Below are 5,173 nucleotides of genomic sequence, written 5' to 3'. Positions count from 1 at the left end.
CGATCGATGCACGTATTTGCTTGTAATTAGTGTTACGAAGGACGATGTCCCTGATTGACGTCCATAGTGCGTCAACGATATCTAGTATCGTTCATGGTTTTTTTCCTCATTTAAGGGTTTTTTCACATCACCAATTGTTTTGTCTCTCTCAATTGCTATTTTCCTTGTTTTCCTGTGTTTATTTCAGAGTGACTGATCTTTAATTCTTAAAGCTCCACAAAGAAATCTTAAATTATATTTGGTGTACTTTTTGGCATAAACACTAGCCAAACTGAATGAGATAATTCTTGTGAGGAGGATTCAAAATGTTGGTTTTGAGGATAAACATGGGGGAAAAGTCGCACCTACAGGCTAAAATGGGTAATAGAAAAGAGTCTTGGGACCCGACTAATCGACATGCTGCAATCTTTAAGTCAGGATGTGTGGATGGTAGGTCATTTAAGCAAGTTGTTCTTCGTGAGACTCTCTCAAAAGGTGAAGAAAAGATTATTAAAGCAGATATTAACATGGATTACGTGGGAAGGCTTTGCAAGAGTTGGATGGGAAGGGTCAAGAGTATTGAGTTGCTTAGAAATTTAAAGAAAATTCTTCAAGAAGATGGCATGGGTGCTTGCAAATTGTAATATGTGGGAGGTCTTTTTGTTCTTTGAGAATGGAACTCAAAAGAGGTGGCTGAGAAAAGTTTAGTTGAAAATAGAGACATGTTAAAGCATTGGTTCCATGACATTAAGATGTGGAATGAAAAGCTTCTTTTTCAAGAGAGATTAACTTGGATTGACATTCAAGGTTTACCTTTAGAAGCCTGGTGTGACGTAAACATTAGAAGAATAGCAGAGCCTTTTGGGAAGATTCTTGAAATCGATAAGCCTTCTTTCGATAACGACATGGTATGTTCTTTTGGTGTCCTGTTAGCTACTAGTATGGCTAGCTTAAATTCGATGGTGAAGGTGAAAGTAAGTGAAAAAATGTGTTTTGTGAAGGTTTTTGAAGACCATAACCGCATAATCTTATTGCCTCCTTCAAATGACGTTCGATCTAGGTTTAATTCGGATTGTGAGCACGATGTTGGCTCAAGCGACGACATATCGGACTCTTTTTCAGATGACTGTGTATCACCGAAATCTTCTTCTAGTCGGTACTCACTGGGCGGGAAGCAGGGCTTGGAAGGAAGGCGAAAATGTGTGGCATGTGCCCCAGAAAAAATGGTTGATGGGGTCAAGAAGCAATCTTGGGACGAAGACAACTCTTCCGAAAAGTCAGTTCCTTAAGAAACTGAGAATGTTTTTGAAAAGCCCAAAATCATACAAATTTGAATCAAATCTTCAAGAATTAAGAACAAGATGAAGATTAGAGAGAAATCATCACCAAATCTTTCTTTGTATTTCTTGAGAGAGAATTACAGCACTAATCAGATTGATTACAAAAAGTTAATGACAAATACAAGGCTAATGACTATTTATACTAAGGAAATCATTAAACCTATCTATTACAAAGCAAATTAAAATGGAGAACTTGAATACAATCTTTAACGCACATACTTGAACCCAACATTCTCCCCCTTTGGATTCAAATTCGAACTCTCGTAAATCTTGTCTTTATGAGTCTGAGAATTGTCTCCAGCCTCCTTAGAGCATTCCGATATTGTATTTTCTCCTCAAGTAGATTCAATGCATTGATCAACAAATATCTATCTTTTGAGCTCATCCTCTCCAACTCCGCAGCTTTATCATTATTAACTCTCCTTGAATCCAGGGCCCGTCTCACCATTTGAATAGTCCCATCAGAGAATTTGTTCAGCTCACTAAACCTCTTAAACTTCTTTACTCGACCCTCAGTGTCGTAGATCACCCCAAACTCTGGTTGTTTAAGAATCATGTAAAGCGGATAAGCTTCAATGGCTTCCAGCTCTTTATTAGGTCTCTTCAAATTAATAATTCTCTGATTATCTTCAACTCCCATTTGGACATCAATAACCATAGCAACATTAACGTGACTACGCATAAACCTTTTAATTACACTAAGGGCAACAAGAGCTCCATCTTTTATGTTTGTCATGTTCCGGATTTCATGGTACATATACTTCAGGTCTTCTAAATATAAGTTTGAGCAGTCAGCTTCACTAAATCTCCAGACCTTACCATCTTGTCATGTCACCGTGAATACCGGATACCAGACTTTGAGAAGTCTTTGAGCATCAATTTGTTTAATTGACACAACTCGATGTTTGGTCCTTACTTCACTGATAGGGAGATGCTTGGCTTTAAGGAAGTGCTTGTACTCCAAACGATATTCTTTGGTTTCCTTGTGGATACCAAGAATTTTATCACCACTTAGAGCTTTACGATGTCGGAGGAAGATGTCAAAATAGATGTCTTCAAGATAAGGTTCTCGGATTCTAGCCCTGTCATATCCTGGAACATTGGCACGAATTTCAAAAGGCACATAATTCTTCGAAAAAGTCTCAGTCAGATCAAAAGGCTCTCTGGGAGTATCGGATGCACCGGCTTCAACTGCAGTGGATGGTTCCGGCAATGTCTGACGATCACCCTGAAATGGGAATACTGGGTCTTCATCATTGATGTCAGCTTCAAAGTCAAAGTATAATACAGATGACTCGTCAATATTCTCAATATCTTCTCCGAAATCTTGTTCTCCATCCAGTACAGTAGCAAAAACGTCATTAAATCTGACATTGGCCGACAAGTCCAGTAGCAACCTTGTTCCTACCATGGAGTCGACCGGCTTTTCAACCATTGGCTCGATCGCTGGACTTGTCTCCAACTCTTCATCATCTTCCATAACAATCGCCTCAATTATTCTTTCCCTTGTAGATTTCGGGGCAGAACCTTCAACATTAACGTCTTGAGTAGTTGGCTCTCTTCCAACACTTAGAGCTTGAGTAGACGACTCAGCCACCCTTTGTCTTTTCCTCTCCCCCTCATGATGATCTGTATCTTCCGGGTCATCATGCCTTCGTTTGAGTGTGGTGGCCTGAGCTCTGCAAGTCTCTTCTAGGATAGATACCTACTCAGAAAGGGTATCAATTGAGCTTTTAAGAACTTGGGTGTTTGATGTGATTAACTTACTAACTTTGGTGAAGCTAGAAGCAGCCACATCCTAAAAGGCTAAAAAATCTAAGGCTTGAACAGGGAGGTTTTCATCAATCTGTTGTCGCAGGAGCCCAACCAAATTTGCATCTTCTGTATCGGGATTTTGAGATGCCATCAATTTAGCATATAGCAGGGATTTAAATTCGTCCACCAATTGCTCTTGTACCGTCGGAGGCTCAGGTACAAGCGGTGGTGATGGCGCAGATGGTTGTTCTTCTTCTACTTGCTCCTTCCCCTTCAACAATCTTTTCAAACTTGCAATTTCAGCATCCATATTGTCTTGAACAGCCTTTAGGGTGTCGTCCAGATATTCCCTTGACACGAAGTCTGGTAAACTAACTCCCGGATCACTTAGATTACTAGTTGAGACAACAGTAGAGTAAACTGTTGTGCCTACGTTCAGTCTTGGCATAGTGATAGCACTGGTAGGACTTTCGACCGGTCCTTGTGGGAGGTCAATTGACTCCACTCTGGTCATTCTGACTAGTTCATGAAGAACTGCAATTGGAGCAACAGATGCTCGAGACTCTTGTGTACCTATGTGTATCGGCTCTAGACTCGAAGTGCACAGAATCGAAGTCGTAGGCTGGGGCAGCGGCCTACTTGTTTCAATATTTACATTCTCCAAGTGAGAAGTAGATAGCATATGTGCTAAATCCCCATGTTGAAATGAAACAGTTGGTTGTTGAGAACTAGTTGAGTGGTCAGGTTGGGTGTGCAAATGCATAGTTGGGCTAGCTATGTCTTCTTCCATACCAACATTCAACAAATGAATGTCGATAGCAGATGTGGGTGCCCGGCTATGTGTATCCGCTAGGAAAGGAGCTTGATCTTGATTTTGTGCTCCACTCACACACTCACCGTATTCTTCTACTTCCCGTTCACTCAACCTCTCAGCATTTTCTACTTCATCTCCCTCTTCTCCTCCTTCTACTGGAATATCAGACATGTCTTCCAGCATTCGATCACAATCATCAGGTCTGGCTCCAAAATCATCAACATTAAATGATAGAAAATGCAGACTTGGACAAGTCTGTGGAGCGTCAAACTCTGGAAAGATCTCATCTATATTATCAACCATTGCTCCTGTTTAGCATGGGTGTCAACATCATCATCATTCTCATTGTCATCATTGTCACCCAGAGCTGCCTGATTGTCAGATATTGTATCTTCCGAACTTGATGAAGTTGAGGAAGTACTATCAGATGAAGTATTGTGCTGATCAGAGGCTCCCCGCTCCTGTCACCCCTCTCAATTACATTTTCCCTCATCTCACTGTCCTGTTCAGGTAACCCGTGTTCCTGAACTCTCTCACCTACAGCTAAACACTCTCTCTCAGCTGAGGCATGGGGTGATCCCGGGGTAAGTTCAACCGGTTCTGGCTGAACTATAGGATCTATAACTCTCCTATAATCTATAACACACTGAGCCCTCTGATCAGCGAAGGCAAATAGCTCTGGTGGAATCTCCATGATTGAATCCAAATCTTCAACCTCGGTATGTTGCCGAATTCTTGTCATGACGAACGTTGGCCCCATTTCATTATTAGCTCTGGCCGGGATGTCTTCATTTGAGTTCATCATTGCTTTTATGAACTATTGCAGAAATCTTTGAAAACGCACAAACTTTCTGGCTTGGGACGGAAATCTCTTTGCATTAACGAGCTCAACCAGTTCATTCTATATGACGAGGGCATAATCATAGTTGCGTGAAAAGACTATCCCATGAAAGAACTTAGGAATGAACTGTTGCACGTATCAATTCCTGCAGTTTTGGAAGTCAAGCATCTGTTCAGGATTGAAAATAGCAGATGCCAGATCGATGGTAGGAAACGCGTTTGAATTGAGACGGGTTAGTCAACTCTTGTGAGTATCCTACCCGTTTGATGCCACGGCAGAGTTGGTCGTCTGTAACAAATGTCTCAAAACCTGTAGAGCCCGGTCCATGAAGACGTAGAATTCTTCTCAGTCTTTTTAATGTCAATCGGCTGACATATTCATCTACGGCTCCTTCGAAGTAATAAGTGTCACCGTCTTTGGCCAATGTTAGGGTATTCCAAAACT

This window comes from Cynara cardunculus (genome assembly GCF_001531365.2).
Source record: "Cynara cardunculus var. scolymus isolate 2C chromosome LG 2, CcrdV1, whole genome shotgun sequence".
Lineage (NCBI taxonomy): Eukaryota > Viridiplantae > Streptophyta > Magnoliopsida > Asterales > Asteraceae > Cynara > Cynara cardunculus.
Note: the sequence above shows the minus strand (reverse complement) of the source record.